This window comes from Cherax quadricarinatus, chromosome 32, assembly GCF_038502225.1.
Source record: "Cherax quadricarinatus isolate ZL_2023a chromosome 32, ASM3850222v1, whole genome shotgun sequence".
NCBI classification, from domain to species: Eukaryota; Metazoa; Arthropoda; class Malacostraca; order Decapoda; family Parastacidae; genus Cherax; species Cherax quadricarinatus.
This window is the reverse complement of record NC_091323.1, coordinates 26,270,237-26,281,443: the sequence shown is the minus strand read 5'-3', so window position 1 is coordinate 26,281,443 and position 11,207 is coordinate 26,270,237. Positions and strand designations below refer to the sequence as shown.

The window sequence follows — 11,207 nt, the reverse complement described above, 5'->3', positions numbered from 1 at the left end:
GAGGGCAGTGTATCATGCTGCCTCGCATAACCTCTCACTGACGCCACCATAGTAACACTGGTTATCTATCACTGTTATCCCTTATGCGAAAATTACCATGTGTAGTAGCCATGGATTACGCATACACAAGATGGATTTGTTAAATAGACTATGAATAATAGTTCTTAATTTTGAATTGCGAATATACAGTAACTTATGTCCGTGATATTCTGGAATATTAACTCTCCACATTTCTTTAGATGTTAGCTACTGACATTCAAAGGTAAGTTTGTTAGAATTCTTGGAATATATTTTAACAAGCAAAGAAAAGGGAAGGGGGTTTAGTTAGAACTGGGTTAACCCCGTTAGTTTCAGACCATTAGCCCAGCTGGCCACCCCAGCCACCTGGCCACCACCTCATGTTAATGTCTTAAACTTTACGTACCATGTACCTTGTAATGAGACGTGCGTGTGTTCATAATTAAAGCACTCTCACATAATACTGCTCGTAACACCACACCCATATGTGTGACGCTTCTGAAGAGCTCTTGATCAAAGGAATTGGGATGCCGCTGTTTCCTTGGATCAAATCTGATTACTTCCAATTCCTCAGTCGCTGCATGACCCTTGCGTTTTTAGCGCTTTGTCATTAATATAATTGCCATCCGTGTTTCATATACTAAATCCTCTTATTATGATTATTATTCATGGGGAAACGCTAAACATATAATGGTAAAGAAGCACCTGTGGAATGGCAAGCAGTCATTTTTCACCAAAGAAATTGAATAGCTCTAGTTTCTTGAATCAAGAGTATACAATTCAGCATGACATGACAATTATTACAATAAAATACATTTTGTCACGTTAATAATTTTTTGTTCTTGAAGATAGGTGCTTTGATGCTGGTGAAGGGTTCTTGAGACACTGAATCTGACCTACTCTCCCATTCTTTGGCTCAGACCTAATTATCTCCAGTTTTCCAAGCGCTGCACGACCCCCTACGAAATTAGCACCTCCCTATGAATATAAAATAAATTTTGGGAGCAGTTTGACTTGCATTCTAAAAAGTTTGGACGGCTTGACATTGATATCATTAAACTTGTTGGCATAGTTTAAGTCACTGCAACACTGGCTCAGCTTAGCATTAACAATGTGATCAATAGAGAAAACACCAGCAAGCGGGAGGGAGGCACTAGGGATAGATGATGAATAACTATTAGAAAGGGCCTATTGTTGCTCATCGTTTATTTTTTATGACCTTAAGACGGGAATGATGAGCAACAGAATAAATTCGCTGACGGTACAAAAACAGTCTGACAAGTTCAAAGAAAGATATCAGTGAATTTCTGGCGGAATTAGGCAAATGTAGTGTTCATAAAAGTGGCAGGTAAAAGTGAGTGTAATAATAATGTAGAGTGAATGGAGATGTGAATGAAGTATACTTGTGGAAGGCTTATGTAAATTATGATATAAATTAGGTCCTGAGAATGTCTAACCAAGAAATAACTCAAAACATTGAATTTAAGTTGTGGAAATTCAGATTTAAAAAAAAAAATTGTCACTTATCGAAGCTAGTGCCATGGATAACTTTAAACATTGAACGAATATATGAGCAAGAAAGGTTGGATTTGAGAAGGACCTGCCTGGTATAAACCAGTAACCCTGCTACAGGACATCTTTGTGTTATTAAGATGTGAACTGGTTTCCCTTCAGAGTGGACGTCCGTTTTCTCACGAAATACATTGGTTGATTTCTCTGAGAGAAAAAAAACACTATTATTATAGGTTAGGTCAACCTAAATTAACCTGTGTACATGGAGTTAACTCCCAATAATGATATAACATTTGGTAGCACGTTACATACGTTTTCTTCAGGGCTTAGACCTTAGGGCGTATAGGATTGATAACTCATGCTCACTGATTAATATTAAGGATAACTTGCTCATCAGAACGGCAAAAGGTGTCCCACACGTTCATTACGTAAATAATTCCTTAACATAAAATTCTTCAGCAGTCATAATGTAACATTTTGTTATGCCTAGTAATCACAAAGGTGAAACTAATAAGTTGATCGACACCATGCCCAGCCCTTCTAGGGTAGGGTAGGTGCCTGAGCCAGAGCTTGCAGCTCACAAGACTGTCATTCCCATTAGCTCCCTTGGGGCGGGGATGGCAGACCAGAGAGGCCTAGCTTGTGGCTAGGCCTGGGGACAGTTGGTCCCAAAGATGAGGAGGTACTTGTGCCTCCTCCCATGGGAGACTTAGGTCTCAGACACTCCCTAAAGAGGGAGCCAAGGCCGGGCCACCACTTGGAAAAGGCCCGGGCCGGGAGAATACCGGCTAATATTTAATAATAATAACTAATAAGTTGCGGCTACGCTTATATAATTAACGAAATAGTATAGTGCATAAGAGGTTCTTAACTTACAAACGTGTTGTGTTCCAGTTTTTTAAGCTTGCAGACGAGTTATTTGCATAGGAAACAATAGTACAAAGGATAATCGCGTTTCCCACGTCTTGGTATTGCGGCTTGACAGCTGTAAAATTAATTATGATAAGTTCTCCAGTGCCCCGTTTGTAAGCTAGGCCTCTTGTCATTGTTTGACAGTATTATCAATATCTTGATAATAGCATTTTTGTGTTCGTTAAAATCTTAAATTATTATGTTAAACTTGCTCTTTTACTCACAATCCTTTTAAAATGGGGTTTAATGCCATAATTTAATGTTGGAGATTATAATCAGGATCAAATTTTATTCAGGATTGAAATCACCACTAATAATTTGCAGCTGAACGTGTCAGGTCAAGGGATTTTGCGCTTTTAGTCTCTTCTTTGTGTAAATTATTACTAATGTGTCGTATTTATGGTTTTGTTTCACTCAAGGAAGGTTACCTCGGTAATGCAGGGCTCTTGATCTAAGGATTTGGAACTACTGTCTTCCTTCGATTAAACCTGATTATCTGACATTCTTGTATGACTCTAGCAGGTTTTGCTTTTCTCGTAGCTATATAATACAGTTTAATTATCCAAAACAAATTCTTATAATTCTCTGTAAGACGTTTTTTTTATTTGGACAGTTTTGTATAATGTATGTAGTGATTCTAGGACTTCGAGACTATAATCTTCGTCAGGTATGGTTTTCGCTCTTGCTTATTTAAGAGGCGGTGATCTAGACTGTAGTTCACATTTTACAGCACATGTAACCTATGCACACCACGGAATTAGTAAGTTTTTCTTCAAAAAAAAGTTTATTTTGAAAGTTATTAGCGAAAATAATACATTTATTTAATTTAATATTTATAAATTCAACCTATAATTAATAGCCGAAATTGGTCAAGTGGCGAGCGTAAATATTACCATGATCTACGGTGAATTCAATAATGCATTTGTCAGGTCATTTCAATATACCTAAATCTTGTAGAGCTTCCTTAAACATTTTGGGTAAGGTGAGTCTGTTTTTGATAGATTTTATAGCGGAGTAAAAGTAAGTCATAAATTTATAGATAAATATCTTTCCAAAAATGTGTATATGTTTAACTCTCAATTTATTTACTACTCTCTCACATATTTCTCTATATTAGAAAATATCGTTTTGGATTGAAATAGTGTTCTTAAATTTTCATGTCCATTGTTGAGTTATGTTGAATTTGGTGAAATTAATGAGCATAAGAAATCAAGTTTGCCTTGTTCCATAGTAAATGTATATTCTTTTATTAAGTTACTTTTAAATCCTCGCCTTGCGAGATTAAATAACATTATCACTACTAAATATGTTTCACAAGTTTTATTTCTTGGGTATCATCTCTATCGCTCAAATCCGGGCATCCTTCAGTTTTTTTAGTTACCTTCTTTAAAAATAAGGAAAAATAAGATTCATCGACGACTCAGTGAGGAGGGTTTTATTGAATAGAAACTCGAATATAATTTACCAATAAAGTAAACGATCTTTTACTACCTTAATACAGTCTGTTTTTACTGCCTTAATACACTCTTTACTTTTACTTCCTTAATACATTTTTTACGCAGCTTCATGTTTGCCACTATTACTCCCAGGATTTTTGCTTCATTTACTTAGAGCTGGACCGAAAAATTTGGGTAACCTGAGTAGGCTTGTATTCTTAGCGCCCTTACAGAGAGCGAGCAATATTTTTTAAAACATTTGTTCAACACTTCTGTAGTAGAGACAGATATGTGTTTTTTTTATTGGGCCTAATAAAAATTAATTGCATACCTCTTATTGTATTTTTATGTATCGAAAGTAAAGTAACATAGATCATTAGTTATTTCATAAATTTTCGAGATTTCTTCATCTATGAGCTCTGGGTTGCAAATACGCAGTCCTGATTATTAAAGACCTGCACAGAAGTTTATATAAACTGCAAAGCTCAGAGTGACTTGAACAAAAGTAAAAAGTCTTCCTTTAATTTTTGGTAGTGTACATATTAAAAAAAAAAAAATCTGGCTTTCATGTAGGCAAAACGCTTGATAGGCAGCAAAATTCTCAGTCCATAATAATTTACCTCTGATATACCTGACGGGTTTCGAGTGTTCATGTACTCCCGGAGCCTTGCCCTGTACCAGGTTTGTCTGGTGGTTGCCTGGTCAACTAGGCGTAACTTAGTTTTCAAGCTATACGTACTTTCAGGATATACGTACTTTGAGTTATGAAAAGGACATAGTTAATGAGTTAGGACAAGGGCATAGTTATGAGTTATGACAAGGATAAAGTTTGAGTTATGACGAAGACGTAGCATCAGTTATGCCATGGACATAGTTTTAGTTATGACAAAGACACAGTTTCAGCTATGACCAGGACAAATTTAGATATGACCAGAACACGGTGTCAGTTATGACAATGACAATTTCAGTTATGACAAGGACATGGTGTCAGTTATGACATAGTTTACGAATTATGACATAAACGTGGTTTATGAGTTAAGATAAAGATATATTTCTATGAGTTATGACAAGAATAGAGCAGAATAATACAACATCGGATCCTCGAGTATTCAAGCCATCTTTTCCTTGCTGCGTTCGTCAACGGTTCAATTTCACACTTTTATTCACCGATTCCTGTTTTGTGTATTGACACCGTCTCTGGTTCTTCCATTGATTTTTTAATTTCCTTTCGCTGTCGAATGGATTTTTACCCCAGCTATTTTTGTATATTCACCAAAAAGTGGGTTCTGTTCTGTACCCTCATAACGCCGAGATTTGTTTGTACAGTGCTCTGTTAGGAGCAACCTGTTCTACCACAAACAACAATTTCTCTACTTCTTTAAGTAAATTTAACAATATACGTTATGTAGGTGTAACCTACATTACGTATTTTACATTATAAATTTACCAAGTATAATGTAAAATTATTCAAAACAAATGCATAAAGGCGATTAAAAGTTTAATATCGTGAAGAAAAACACCCAAACCAACAGAGCGGACTGTCAAATGCAGTCCAATAATCGCGCTTACATTTTATTGTCAGGGGGATGAGATGTAATTAGGCTTGATCGAGGAAGGACAGAGTTTCCAATTCCTAGGATTAAGAGCAGCACACTAGCATCAAATCATCCGCCCCATTAATAGCCCATCATCTTCAGCAACGTCAGATTTGAAGGGAACGAGCAGGAGTGGTGTGGGTGCATCTGGCAAGTCAGGCGCATTACCCCTGAACTACTGTGAGTTCATTTATAGGCCAACACGTGGAACTGTTACTTAGTCCTTCCTTGATAAGTGCTCCCATCGTTACCCCGTTCAAGGGTGGGGGGTGTTGATGTTGAGGAAGGGCTCTTTCAAGGAACTGGAACTACCCTGTTCATAGATAAAACCTGATTACTTATCCCCAAGCAGTATACTCTTCTCGACTCCACTGCTCTGGTATCTTGTCTTTCGATACATACTCAGATTTCATACTAACGGAAACTTAAAGTGTGAGCAAAGTCCATTGAGCATTGGAAGGAAAGAACGTTAGCCTAGTAATTATTATTCAAGATTTACAACTTTGATAACCGGGGTTTGATTCCCTTGCTGGACGAAACGTATGCGAAAGTCTCATTTAACCGAGCTGAAGTAGGATAACCGCACTTTGCTTGTAAATGAGGTGAGGTAGGATAATAGCTCTTTGCCTGTATATTGAGTTAGGATAACAGCTTTTTGCTTTGCCTCTGAACTGAGGTAGGGTGACAGCTCTTAGCCGGTAAAATTAACTGTCGAAATGTCACAACGCTTGTCATTGTGTGACAAAAAGCACTTCCCTAAAGCCAACCCAAAGTGATCAGGTCATCTAACTTTTCTTACCTCTACCTTCCTATTTACCAACAATCTTTATTACTGCTCTGTCCTACCCACCCCAGTATTTTCCCTCCCAGTCTTGTCATCCATCTTATGGCCTAACCAGAAAAAAAGGAAACCACCACTGCCACTGGACACCATCTACGTCATCGTCACAATCTTAAGAGTGCTCTAAAAGCTACGAAGATAGTGCAACAGGTATTAATAACCTTGATACCAAGTCACTTTAGCCTCGCTGCCAACGATCACCTCTGACACTGACAAGGTCACCAAACAGGGCTAGACATCGGGCTGCAACCTCTGCTAAGATTACACAGTTTTTTAACGCGCTCACGTGCGTCGATTTCAAAAATATCTAAGCAGCATATAATAGTAAATAATATATATTTTAGGTTGAGGTATTTTAATTTAAATTATCCTAAATTTTCCACTCAGTAAATTACATAAACGGAAGGGTAATGTCTGGCAACGTTGTTTGATTAATTGGGAATTGATGGCTCGTTATGTACGGTGCGAGGATAGCTACCTCAGACCTCAACCTCTCAAATGTAAAGTGGAAAAGGATTGAGAGCATTTGTGCTGGAAATTGTATTATGAAGTACTTTAGGTGAACAGAATCATATCAGAGAACTCTACAAGACTGAAAAAATTGCAAATAAACGAACACGATTGAACGTACTAGAAATGAAAATGGGCTAGATTTGATTTTTACAAATTGAGTAACTTATCGGAGACAATCTCCAACACAGTACACTCAGATCACAACCTCATTGAAGTGCAAAGAAGCATAAATACATGTGTGAAGAAGCTAAGCAATAGTCTATGTGAAGGGATGTTTAATAAATTCAACTTCATCAATAGAAGAATTGACTGGGACGACATAGAAGGAGCTATCAACCAATACTTAGGGAACTGTCTTAATCAGTCTAAACCCAAACCAACCAGTGTATGAAAAAATTAATTAAAAGACACGAAGTTCGTAGAAAATATCTCATTAAGGTAGTCCAAACGGAGATCATACTGAGGGCGTAGATATCACAGAAGGTAGGTTGCTGAATTGCTTAATAAACAGTAAAGGAAAAAATCAGCACAAAAATTTCAAGTCTAGAATAGAAACTAAAACATTCATATCAGACAGAAACAAAAGAAACAGAAAGCATTTGAAAAAAAAACAGGAAAAATACAAAATACTTATGCAAATTCAAAATCCAGGTCAAAAAATTTCTTCCAGTATTGGATCTCTACTCAAAGGAGGTTCATAGACAACAAAGAAAGGAGTGAATCCATGAAAAAAAAGTATGACTAAGTGTTCAGTGATCTTACTGAAGAACTGAGAATCTAGATAGCACTTTTTCATAAATTCAGCCCACCCTGCATACAAATTATATCTGACGTTGAAGGAAAAAGTGAAACAGGCATTATAACCACGCACAGAACACCCAGATCTTATTCCAGGAATATGTGTGTAAAGAAATGCAAAAACATTAACAAAAATGCTAAAGTATTGTTTGGAGAAGCTTAGATTTAGTAAAATCACAGAGGCATTAAAATAGGTAGGCAGCCCTTCGCCACAAAGGAAAAAACAGAGCAGTAATAAAAAACTAGTCCAGTAGCACTAGCATCAAACGTCATAAAAATCTTTGAAAAGGTTCTGAGACACTAGTAAGTCCTGTGAAGAGCAGAGAGGGTCAATGAGAACAGCGCATCGACATCCGTGGCCCAGGAATAAAAATGCTATTGTACAACGGGCACCAGAAACGCTGTCACAACAAAGACAGGTTTTCAAGAGGCTGGACACCCTCCTTCTGTAAGTGCCGGATCGGCCGTGTTGTGATGTTCCTGGGCCTGCAACCCACGTATCACAAACAGCCTGGGTGACCAGGCAGTCATGAAATTTTTTTTTGCTTCAGACCGGTCTGTAGTGGTAGAAGAGCCCTCGAACCGTTCACAGGTAAAGCACAGACGGACCATCCAGGTCGCAACACTGCAGATAGAAATGAAAAAAAGAAACTCTCCCTATGCCATTGTCCTCATTATTTCCTTTACCCAGTTCTTTAGTTATCCCATCTAATCCTCTTCCTATTTTAGGCGGTTTTAGCACGCCTTTCGCCTTGATCCCTGCTGGCCATTCTCACAGCTTCCGTGCCTTACCTGAACTCTTATCGTCCCAAAGTTGCTGGTGTCAGCACTCTGCTTGCCGCCTTTCATACATACCCTGGTGCAAAATAAACCCAGTGAAAAAACAGGCGTGCGGTGGGTACAATAAGGAACACTTTATCAACATCCGTGGCCCCAGATTATTCAACATCTTACCAGAAGATACCAGAAACACTACTGGAACAAGTGTAGAAAGATGTCTTCAAGAGGAACTGGACAAGTATCTTTACCAGGTGCGAGATCAACCAGGCTGTGATGGATATGTGGGGCATTGGGCTTCCAGCAGCGGACGAGCCTGGTCCATGGGCGGGTTCCGGGAGTAGAAGGACTCTTGGAGCTCATCAAAGGTATATATATCCCTGCCACCCACATACTTTCCCTGCCACCTATATACTTTCCCTGCCACCCATATACTTTCCCTGCCGCCCACATACCTTCTCTGCTACCCAGGTATCTTCCCTGCTACTCTTGTGCCTTCCCTGCCACCTACATACCTTCCTGGCCACCCACATTCCTTCTCTGCCACCCACATACCTTCCCTGCCACCTTCCTGCCTAAGGCATATCGTATATTACTCTCGTAATACCGCTTTTGTAGCTGTTCTCACTGTGTTGCTGTTAGGGAAAATACTGTTGTTGACTTTTGTCAACAACAGTATACTTTTTTTTCAGTTAGTAAGTCTGTCTGTGACACTGGTGTCTGTATCGCAATTTAGCGGACTGGGAATTGACCGTCCACCTCTCCTGCACTGTATGACCCACATCGGTTTTAGCGCTCCTTATAAGTATAATAAAATAATAGCCTCTTTCAGCTTTATCACTTTTGTTCATATGTTTTGGACGACGGTTATGTTTGTCTGTCTTTCCACTGTCTAATTAAGTGTCCAGTGGGCAGGAGAGAAAGGGAAAGACAAACGTTATGAGATAAGGTATTAGCAGGACAAATGTAATATAAGCTATTTCATAATATAACTGTTGTGGTGTGAGGTATTAGTAGAACAAATGTAGTGCAAGGTATTTTGTAATACAACTTGTGGGGTGAGGTATTAGTAGGACAAATATGGTATAAGCTATTTCGTAATACAGCTTTTATGGGATGAGATATTAGTATGACAAGTTTTGTGGCATATAAGTATGAATTGAGCAAGTGATATTATTGTTATATTAACTTCCTTAAAATTTCTACCGTCTTATTTTCACATATCATACTGGTCACACGGATGAGCATTAATTTAAAGCTGTTTTCGAGTGCGTTATTCTTAGTAATAAGTGTCAGATTTTCACAACAGTTGTAATAGCACCTTTAGACACCTTAGGTATAATTAAAGTAGAGGATATATTACAAAAGCTGAATTCTCAGATGTTTACATTTCAAGGCAACCAGTGTGTTCATAAAATTCTTATTTGCGTATATACCAGCCACCTGCCGTATTGAATGTAACAACATTATAATAACCGACTAGATTAGTTAGGTAGTTTATAGATGCTTTTAAAAATCAACCTCACCCAACCTCGCCTAATATATGTTAACGTATCCGAACAAAATCAAGCTAATCAGAGTTAACTGTACCTAATGTAACCTTGCGTAATTAACCTAGCTAAGTCTAAAGTGTCATTGAGTAACTTATTCTATTCTAAGCTAACTTAAGGTAAATGAAAGACAAGTGCCCATGAAAGACCGTTTCAGTCACATTTTGATGAAGACCTGTAATCTTTTCGGATCATGTAAAAAAATTTCTGCAATTCTCTATAAAATTAAGTGAAAAATGTTGCAACAATATTATAATGCATCAAAATATCATTATCTGCAACTTTGGTAGGCATTAAACTGATAAGCATTCACTGGTGATAATAACTTGTGTGGTGTTAGTGGTAAGTCAATGTCGGAGTGCAACTCATCCTCATCAAGTACAGCGTTTGTTTTCTTGCATATGCAAGACCAATTCTGAATGCTCTCGTATTTTTCCCAAAGTTCTTTTTTTCTTATTTTTGGTTTGTAAAAACATTATATATAAAAATAAGTATAAACACGATATATAAATAGATGATGCTGTCCCTTTTCTTAAGGCTAGCCAGCAATCTCACTCTTCAGGATTGTTAACTAGCTTAAGTCTTCATTCACCCACAGGTTTCAGTTATGGCTTATTGGATTACTGTTGATCCACGTCTGAACCTTAACACTAATTTGTGCTCACATCACGAATGAAAAAACTTTGTCTTATATTTTCAAGGAGTCACCCGTTGTAAAGCGATTTTTTTTTAAATTTGCTGTTTGGCGGTTAAATATACATGTCTGTATATGTACACGCACACGCACGCGCGCACACACACACACACACACACACACACACACACACACACACACACACACACACACACACACACACACACACACACACACACACACACACACACACACACACACGCTCGCGTCTGTGTGTGTGTGTGTCAGGGGAGACATGTTAACGACATACAAGATACTGCAGGGAATAGACAGGGTGGACAGAGACAGGATGTTCCAGAGAGGGGACACAAAAACAAGGGGTCACAATTGGACGCTGAAGACTCAGACGAGTCACAGGGATGTCAGGAAGTATTTCTTCAGTCATAGAGGCGTCAGGAAGTGGAATAGCCTAGCAAGTGACGTTGTGGAGGCAGGAACCATACATAGTTTTAAGACGAGGTATGACAAAGCTCAGGAAGCAGAGAGAGAGAGAGAGAGAGAGGACCTAGTAGCGATCAGTGAAGAGGCTGGGCCAGGAGCTGAGTCTCGACCACTGCAACC

General features: G+C 38.3%; 1 protein-coding gene across 1 annotated transcript in view; it reads left to right on the top strand.

Moving 5' to 3' along the window:
* Window positions 1–11,207, top strand: part of LOC138853529 (uncharacterized) — a 234,620-nt gene continuing 223,413 nt past the window's right edge. The window contains exon 1 of the mRNA XM_070090744.1: window positions 1–262. The gene's annotated coding sequence lies outside the window, so the exon portion shown is untranslated. The remainder of the gene's footprint in view (window positions 263–11,207) is intronic.